Source organism: Carlito syrichta, unplaced genomic scaffold (genome assembly GCF_000164805.1).
Source record: "Carlito syrichta isolate Samal-C Ts95f unplaced genomic scaffold, Tarsius_syrichta-2.0.1 Scaffold143159, whole genome shotgun sequence".
NCBI classification, from domain to species: Eukaryota; Metazoa; Chordata; class Mammalia; order Primates; family Tarsiidae; genus Carlito; species Carlito syrichta.
The window spans coordinates 1-9,639 of NW_007087255.1; the positions used below are offsets into that span (position 1 = coordinate 1).

At 59.5% G+C, this 9,639-nt stretch overlaps 1 protein-coding gene across 1 annotated transcript in view; it reads left to right on the plus strand.

The window, feature by feature from the left end:
* Positions 1–6: 6 nt before the first annotated feature.
* Positions 7–9,639, plus strand: part of LOC103251594 (microtubule-associated protein tau-like) — a gene marked incomplete at its 3' end in the record, with an annotated part of 65,753 nt that continues 56,120 nt past the window's right edge. Inside the window, 1 exon segment of the mRNA XM_021708629.1 lies at positions 7–56.

A 9,639-nucleotide genomic window follows, 5' to 3' on the forward strand; every position in this document is an offset into this window, starting at 1 on the left:
GTTTTTCCCCTCGGAGTGCGAGGTGCCATCTTTTTTCGGCGTGTCACGTCTTCACGGTACCGTGCCAAGGCGGGTGGCCGGCTTCGGAGGACAGGGCGGGGCCTGGCGTTAAGGGGAGCATCGGCGCTGGAATAGCGTCCTGCGGTCGCGGGCGCAAGCCGGGGGCGTCGCCCGGGACCTTCCGGGGGGCTCGCCGCTTTGTCTGTGGCGGTTCCGCGGTCCGCGCGCCCGGCCTGGTTTGGGGCTTTTATTCCACGAGGGGGTTTAGCCAAGGGCCCCAGCCCCACCCCTCCTTTTTTCGAGCCCTTTGTTGGGTTTCGAGGCTGGCTGGGGTCGGGGAACCGAGCCACAGCCCCGGCACACGCGGGGAGCGGGCGTGGCCCCGCGCAGTCCCCTCTTGGGGTCCGCCGGCGCCCGGGCGCTCCCGCGGGGCTGCGATTCCGGGTCTCCACGCGCTGATGGCCGCAGAGGGACCCCGCCCCTACCCACACCCCGAGGGCGCTGGGGGGCCACACCCCACCAGGTTGTCCCGGGGATGCTTCGCCGGGCGGGAGGACCTGAGGAGGGGGCTCGAGGGACCTCGGGGCTGCGGCCACACCCGTCTCCAAGCCCGCCCGGAGGGGGTGCGCAGGGCGTTGCCGTGGGAACCACGTGCGGTCCGGAGCGGGGCCTGGGGCGTTGCCCGCTTCTTCCCAGCGGATCCCGGGGCCCTAGGGGAGGCGGGGCTGCGCCCCATCTGTCTCCTGGAGAGCCCTGGGGAGCCCCCACCCCAGCGCCTGCGGCTCTTGTGGGCCCCCCACGGGCGTCCCGGGTGTGTCGCTGCTCTCAGGGCTGTGCTGATTAATGTGACCTTATTAATGTAATTTACCTTAAGTGCGGGATTTTCACTCAAGAGCCCGACTTCGCCGCCGCCCTTGAAGTCGGGGCGGGGCGGCAGGGGGTCCCGGCGAACAAATCCGTGCCTCGCCCCCCGCGAGGAACCGGGTGCGTGAGGCTTTCTGGCTAGTTCTGCGCTGCACATCGGCTTGGGGGCGCGCTTCGGAGATGAGCAGCCGCCCCGCGGGCTGCCCGGGGCGCGCTGACTCCTAGGGAATGGCCGGGCTGGGGCGCGAGCGGGTCGGGCCACGCCGCCATCCCTGGGTCGTCGAGGCCTCGCCGTGGCTGCGCCCCCGCGCGCGGGTTGCGGGAGCGGCTGAGGGTCCACAGAGCCTCTTCCCCCGGCGGCGCTGGGCGCGGGAGCCCGTTCCAGACCGAGGAGGGGCTCGGGGCGCCCTGGGAAGGGGGCTCGCGGCCCCCGGGCCGAGACGTCCCCACCTGCCGCGTGGAGGAAGGGCGTCCAGTGCCGGGAACAAAGCGCAGACCATGCGCCCGCTGCGGCGCTCCACGTGGAGATGTGCTGGCTGCGTGGGGTCGCTGCGGGACGCCGGGCCGGGGCTGTCTATGGAAGAGACAGGGGGACCGGCCTTCGCGTGACTGGGAAGCGCCGTCCCTGGCTCCGCGCGCTTCAGCGAAATAGCATCGCCCGGGACCTGGAGGGGCTCAGCGTCTGTGCCGACGCCGCCTGCGGAGCGCGGAGCTGAGCTGGCCGCGCCTCTAGAGATGTCCCGGCGGGGTCCGAGAGCCCTCAGCTCCTCCTCCCCATCCCGGCGGGACCTCCTGGCGCTGAGGAACCTGTGGCTTCAAGCCCTGGCTAGCCTCAGCCTGGCCCTGGTGGGGGTGGAGGATGGGACTAGGAGGCCATTTCCTGGCGGCCCCTCGCCGCGCGCTGCCTCCAGGCTCAGGGGGGCAGTTTGAGTTCCAGCTGATCCCTGTCTCTGCCCTGACAGACCCGTCCTGCAGCAGAGAGAGAAATGTCTTTCCTGCCGTGGTTAATTCTAAGGTGTCGTTTTGTGTTTTAAGATGGTGCTTGTATTCGCAATGTAAGGATTGTCTATCTGTCCTCCATTTTCAGTCCCTCTCTAAGTCAGTGAATAAATGGAGGATGGATGGATGGGTGGACAGACGGATGGATGTATGGATGGATGGATGGGTTGGATGGATGGATGGTGGATGGACGGATGGACAGTTGGGTGGATGGACAGACGGGTGGGTGGACGGATGGATGGATAGATGGATCGGTAGATGGACAGACAGACGGATGGATGGATGGGTAGGTGGAGCGATGGACGGATGGATAGAAAGCCCACTCCCTCAGGTCCGGAGCAGCTCTTGAAGCCAGTCCATACCTTGGCCTCACTTGCCTCTCTAACCCATGTGTAGACCGCAGTAGCCTGGCTGGGCTCTCGGGTTGCTTTTGGATGGTTTGGGACAGGGATTTGCTGGCTTTGCTGGGTTTTGGAGGACTGACAGTCCCTGACTGTGTCCTGCCCAGCACAGACCTGTCTGCTCCAGCCCCTCGTGGAAGGGTGTGGCTTTTGAGCGATTTCTGGTATCAGGCACTGCTTCCCTGGTGGGAACAAAGGAAACGGAGGCTGCCCACAAGTTGCTGGAGGAAGACCAGAGTGGGTCTGGAGGGGAGGAGGGCCGGTTTACTCCAGCTGGAAGAAGAGCGCCTTCCGTGAAGCGTGGCTCTGGCTGGTGGGGCCTGTGGTGACCTTCCAGTCGGACCTTGCCTTCTTTGCATTTATTTGGTACCTTCTTCACTCCTCCCTTAAAAAGATCACTCAGAAACAAATGAAACACCCTTCGGGGGCAGGGCATAGGGGCTCACACCTGTAATCTTTGCACTTTGGGGGCCGAGGCGAGAGGACTGCTTGAACCCAGGAGTCCAAGGCAAGTCTGAGCAACATAACAGGACCCCACCTATACCAACTACCTAAATAGTGAAAAAGCTAGCCAGGTGAGGTGGCACGGGGCTGTAGTTCAGCCACGTGGGAGGCTGAGGCAGAAGGATCACTTGAGCCCAGGAAGTCAAGGCTGCGGTAGCCAGAATCGTGCCACTGCACTCCAGCCTGGGAAAGAGATCAAGGCCTCGTCTCAACAACATAAGCACGTGTGGAAGCCTGAGCTGGGTGTTTGGTCCACATCAAGTGGGTTCTAACCGTGGGTGAAACAGGAGGCTGTGGGCCAGGGGGTGACCCGGGGAAAGACAGACTGGGGGGGGGTCTGTGTTCAAGGTCACAGCCTCAGGAAGGGTTGGGGACAAGTCCAGTCCACGTTGTCCCCGCTCTGTGTCCCAGGGACCCCCGGCAGCTGTCTGTGCGCCGTGCAAGTGCTCACTCCCTCCACCTCCCCCACCCTGCTCCTTCTCCCCACCTGCCCCGCCCCACAGCCCGGTCCCCACGGCCCCCTCAACCCTGCTGGCCAGAGGCCAAGGAGAGAGGCCACCCCAGCCCAGGAGGGGAAGACCCTGCCCTGCCACCCCTGGGGCTGTAGGAGCTCCTGGGCCGGGGCAGGGGCGGGAGCAGGGGATGGGATGGGAAGCTCCCTGGACCTTTGCTTCTCTCCTGCCCCTGCCCTACATTCCTGTGACCCTCTCCCTAGGCCCTTCAACCCCCCACACCCCCAGAAACACCCGCCTGACTACCCCAACTCACCACGCCCATGAGTGGGGCCCCCACTGGCGACTTGGAGCTGGGTTGGGGTCACCTCCACCGGCGAAGGCAAGGAAAGGCCCGGGTTTGCCAGCAGGGCCACGGTGGGCAGGGGAAGGGGCTGGAGCCCTGGCGTTCCCGCTGGGACTCCTGGAAGGGAAGGGTCCCCAGGGGGGCCGAGGAGCATCTCAGCCAAGGTTTTATTTCCATCACTGGGGGTGGGGCAGAGGCCAGGGATCCTGCAAGGACCCCACAAGGCATAGGCCAGTCCCCACGGCAGAGAATGACCCAGCCCCGCAGTCACCACTGCCTGGCCGAGAAGCTCCGCCCTGCCATGTTAGTTATGAGCGGCCTCGCACTTGCTCCTCACAGCAATTCCCCTATGTCCGGGCGCTGCTCCTGTCTTCGAGGTGGGAAAACTGAGGCACAGAGGGTCTTAGTAACTCACTGCAGGTCACACAGCCAGGGGGCGGTGGAGCTGCGTGTCTAACACCAGCCCCTTCTTCCCCAGCCGTGCGTGGGTTTCATAGGCCACCGTGGGCTAGCCTGGGAGCCCAAACCTGATCTGTCACATCGACCCAGTGGAATGTTCTGATTCCAAACCACTGACTCGCACAGGAACTTCTGCGGGAGTCTGACTAGAGCACGGCGTGGCGTAGGGTGCGAGGGGCGTGGCCTTCACGCGCCGCATTTCCGATCTGGTGCTGACACAGAGAGCAGGGCTTTCACTCCACCTGGTGCTCTGTTGGTTAAAAAACAAAACAAAACTCTCTTCCCCGAATCCAGGGGCTCCAGCCTGCTCTGTCGTCCGCAGAGGCAGCCGGGCTTGGCTGACTTGAACAGGCTGGAAGTCAGGATGAGGGTGTTGACGTTGACTCCGAGTGGCCAAGCCACTGAGGTTTTAGGGATGTCAGATGCCCCCGTGGCCTCCAGTCTCCCAGAGGTGGAAGTGTGGTCGCCCGCCGACGGCTCACCCTGGGCCTGTGGGTATGAGCCGAGTTGGGTGGGCTGCGGCACCCTCATGGAAGCTTCCGGGTCTGCCTCGGAACAGGCGGGCCCTGGAGGCTTTTCTGGTGGGCTCTGCAGTAAATACGTTCTAGCCCGTGGCCTGACCCCTGGCCAGCAGTGGAGGGACCTGTCCCACCTGTCTTGCCCCTGCTGGCTGCCCCAGGGGCTGCTGTCCAGGAGTCCCCTTCCTGCCTCCAGGCGTGTCTCCTGCCCCCTCTGCCAGGTCTCCTTCCTGCCCAGACACGTGTGGGAGGCGGCTGGAGCGGCCTGTGCAGGTGTCGAGTGTTTGGGTTCTCTGCGGGTGAGCGTGTTGAATGGGCTTCACGAGACACAGCCTCGAGTGATGTCCAGGGAGACTCTCTTCACTCTTGTCCTCTGGTGACATTTCAGTGGGCTCCATGCTGAGCCCTATCAGGGTCACGATAGACGTCCAAGCGCCAGGCCGGGCATGGTGGCTCACGCCTGACATCCCAGCATTTTGGGAGGCTGAGGCGGGAGGATCACTTGGGCCCAGGAGTTGGAGGCCAGCCTGGGCAATGTAGTGAGACCCCATCTCTACAAAAAATCCAAAACTTAGATCAGTGTGGTGGCACATGCCTATAGTCCCAGCTTCTTGGGAAGCTGGGGTGGGAGGATCATTTGAGCCCAGAAGATCGAGGCTCTAGTGAGCCATGATGGTGCCACTGCACTCTATTCTAGGTGACAGAGTGAGACTCCGACTCAAAAAAAAACACTAATATAATAATGATAAATAATAGATAAAAATTTAAAAATCCAAGCACCAATCCATCGATCCCTGAGAAGCGTGCCTAGCTGTTCAGGGAAGGTTTGGGAGCATCTCAAAGTCTGCTGCCCCTAGGTCCCCAGCGAGGCCAGTGTCCTGCCCGTGGGAACAGTTTTGCCCAGTGGCTAGAGGGGTGGGCCCAGATCAGGCCACCTGGACACAAGTCCCGACTCCCGTGGGGCCCATGCCATGCTGTTTAGCTCGGAGACTGTCTCATCATCTGTAACTGGGGGAATGACATTCCCGTCTCCCAAGTTGCCAGGGGCTTTAAAGGAGGTGCCCAGAGCTTGCCAGGGCCGGGCACGTAGTACCTGCTCAGTTAGCGGCATCGCCAGCTGGATCCTCTGGACTTGTGATTGGCTGAAGGGGTGGGGCGCCTATGGCCTTGGTGATGGAGTTGGCTGGGACAGACACGTTGCCCTAGAGAGCAGGGAGCAGGGTGAGTGACACGAGTGGTGCTCACTCCCCTGCTGCTGGTCCCTGTCTGTGTGGAAGTGGACCTCGATGTGCACACAGGCGAGCGGAGATTACCACCCGCTGACCCACGTCCTCATCCTCCCTGACATCCACTCTGTGCCAGGAACAGATGGGTGCGCTGGCCCAGCCCAGACGCACCTGGCCCCCCCAGCCCCGGTGGGTGTTGGGGTCAGAGGTTGTTCCAGTGCCCTCGTGAGTAAACGTTGTGGACTGAGAGGGCCACAGCGGTCACCTCGGGGTGCAGGCGAGGTTTCACAAATGGAGCCATCTGCAGTGTGGGGGCCAGGGGGCTGGCGAAGAGTGGGAGGGAAAACGGGCCCGGGGTCGAGTCATTGCGCATGAATTCATACACGAGTCGCCTTCTTTTCCATGAAATCAGAACTGATGGTCACAACGTGTCAGCTTTAGAGTCATCATATCAGAAAGTCATCAGAAGCGATACCATGTACTGTAATGTGAACAGAAACTGTATATGTGTGAGTTCAGCACCGCCTTATTTTTTTATTTTATTTTTTTGAGTTGGAGTCACTCTGTCGCCCAGGCTGGGTGGCAATGATGCATTTACGGCCACCACAGCCTCCACCTGCTGGGCTCTGGCGATCCTCCCACCTCAGCCTTTCAAGTAGCTGGGACTACAGGTGTGCACCACCACACCCAGCTGATCTTTTGATTTATTGCAGAGACGAGGTCTCGTCAAGTTGCCCAGGGTGGTCTCGAACCCCTGGACTCAGGCGATCCTCTCGCCTCTGCCTCCCAGGTGCTGGGATGACAGGTGTGAGCCCCCTTGCCCGGCTCTGGCACCATCTTCTGCCGGGGCTGGGTCTTCCCTCGGGGGTGCGATTGGCTGGTTGACACTCCCCCCTGTCCTGTCCTCGTGGTGCAAGTCAGGGCTTCTGGCTTCGGTTTGGATTCAGACTTGGACTGTGGAGCCATAGGAACCCAGAATCCCTCTGGTGTTCTGCTAATTTTTTTCATGACAGTAAAAAAAAAAAAAGACTTCATGAAGCCTTTCCCAAGCATCCAGCTGAGTTTTCAGAAAATCTGTTAATGATTCCCCCTGCCCCGTTTTTTTTTTCTCTTCTTATCTTTATTTTAAAGATGTGGGGTACAATTCAGGGTTCGGGATACAAATGTTCATTATGCAGGTACCCTCGTTGATGAGGTGTGCCCCTCCCTCCCTCAACTGCCAATCCCACCCCTGTTAATGATTTTAAGAGTCCGTCTCAAGGTTTGCACGTGAACTCTGTGGCCTACATCTTGGTTAAGCTGTAAGGTCATTGCAGCACGGGAGGTGGCCTAGGGTCTGACTGCCTGAGACTAGTGGAGCTTGACCTTAGGCAGGGGCAGCCAGGCCCTGCGGACCACCCAGCCTGCTGACAGCCCTGTATCCCCTCCCTGCTCTTGCCCCGTGGCCCTTCCTTCTTCAGTTGGTGTCCCCAAGCACGCACAGGGAGACTTGTAGGAAGAAAAGGTGGGCGTCTCTGCCCCACCCAGCTCCTGCCTGCCTGCCAGCAGGCTTTGAGGTCATCCACATGGATCCCAGCACAAGGGGCTTACGGGATCCTCCTATCAGAACCTAAATTCACTCTGCTGTATCAGCTGCCCCGGGGAGAGTCTTAGATCAGTGTTGAGCAGCTGAAGTCTTGAACAGGTGAGTGAGAATTAAGCTTGAAGCCTTCAGTAATAACCTTTCATCCCTCCCCAAGCCCCCTCCCCCTAAATCCGGGCATCAGAGAGGAGGGGCCGAGATGATCTTCCGCCCCAGCTGCCGACCCTCCTCCTAGACTGAGGGCCTCGTTTGTCTCCCGGACAGTCCTGCCTCGGGACAGAAGTCTGTGGTGGAACTACAGAAAGTCTAGGGTGCCCTGACTCCTTGGAACACTGAGGATGAGGGTGGAAGAAAACCCCTGGGTTCCTTCTCTCAGCCAAGAGGAGCAGTCTGCACCGTGGAGGGCGCTCCTCTCCTGGTCAGGGCCGGCCCTCCCCCTGGACTGGCTCCAAAGTTCCAACGGGACTGGCCTGGGATCAAATTCAGGCCTGCAGGATTTGCAGGTCATTGCAGGGGTGCTTCCTGCCAGCTGCTCTTAACGGGACCGTGGCACCAAATGACCATCCTGCCTCATCCTCCTCCCACGGCCTCTTCTGTCCCTCCAAACAGAGACGTAAGCATCAACAGACATCTAAAGCCAAATGCTAAAGTGCCTAAGGGACGGTACACATGGAAAACATCTCTTTGGACTGGGCGTGGTGGCTCATACCTGTAGTCACGCTACTTTGGAAGGCTGAGGCAGGAGGATCGTTTGAGGCCAGGAGCTCAAGACCAGCCTGGGCAGCCTAGTGAGACCCCCATCCCCCATCTCTACAAAACTTACACACACACACACACACACACACACACACACACACACACACACACAAATCTTTTTGGCTACATGTGTAAAAATTTTATTTGCATGTATGTAAATGTGATGATCACTACTGTATTTGCAGTCTGTCTGGATTTTTTTACATTTGGTTTGCTGAAAACCTGAACAGCTTTCGAGGCTGGTGTTGGCCGTGCCTCAGAATTTAAATGGGCACCTGCTCATGAGTGGAGGCTGCATGTGCGGATAAGACCACTTGAGGCACAGGGCAGCTCTGGGCGGATACCCGAGATCCTGTCCCTTGCAAAGCTGCCCGAGGCCATGAAGCACCCTTTCTCTTTTCTTTCCTTGCGCTTTTGAATTTTCAATTAAAATTTTTGTAGCTTTAGAGCTGTGCGGCCCACGTGAGGGCTCCAGGCCCTAAGCCTAGGACATGCAAGCACAAGGGCAGGAGCAGCAAATGCCAGGCACTGCTTGGGGGGACGCAAGGCACAAAGCCACCCTCGGGTCATCATGTCCACCAGCCCCGCGGCCTTCTGGTCTCTGTCCCGCCCCTTCCCAGCAGACAAGGGAGGGGCCACGCTGGCCCCAGTCCCGGACAGCAACTCAGCCTCCGCCTGTCAGCCTCCCCCCATGAGGCCCACTCAGGAAGGGAGGATTTCACAGAACATCCCCAAATCCGCTTGAATGACGGCGCGTTCACAGACTCACCTGGCCCTTCTCAAAGCCTGTTTAATATTTTCCCGGATAATCCCACGGGGTGACTTACCACCAGGCCGCTCCAGCTGGGACTGTCCCTCCTGCTTTGATGCGCAGCCCCTCCCTGCCGCCCTGCTCAGCTGCACCTGGGAAAAGGTCCCTGGCGGCTGAGCTGTCCCCAGGGGTGTTCATAAAAATGGAATATATTGAAACAAATCCCTCCCAGTGTCCCGGTGCTATAAATAGTCATGAACCAGTGTTGAATGGCTGATGGGAAATGCCAGAAAAAAGTTTTTGTTTTTGTTTTTGTTTTGTTTTGTTTAGGTTGGAATCTCACTCTTGTCGCCCAGGCTGGAGTGCAGTGGCACGTTCATGGCCATTGCAGCCTCAACCTCCTGGGCTTAGGCCATCCTTCCGCCTTGGCCTTCCAAGTAGCTGGAACTACAGACACACGCCACCACATCCGGCTAGTTTTTGTGATTTATTGTAGAGGCGAGGTCTTACCAAGTTGCCCAGGCTAGTCTCGAACCCCCAGGCTCAGGGAGTCCTCTTGCCTCAGCCTCCCAAAGTGCAGAGATTACAGGCTGAGCAGAATAAAAAGTTTTAATCAGTAGGATTCATGTTCTGAGTTGGCAATCTGGACCAAGCTTAAAACAAAACAAACAAAAAACCTTTTTAAAAGGTCCTATCAAGCCGGGCTCGGTGGCTCAGCCTGTAATCCCGCGCCTTTGGGAGGCTGAGGTGAGTGGATTGCCTGAGCCTGCGGGTTCGAGAC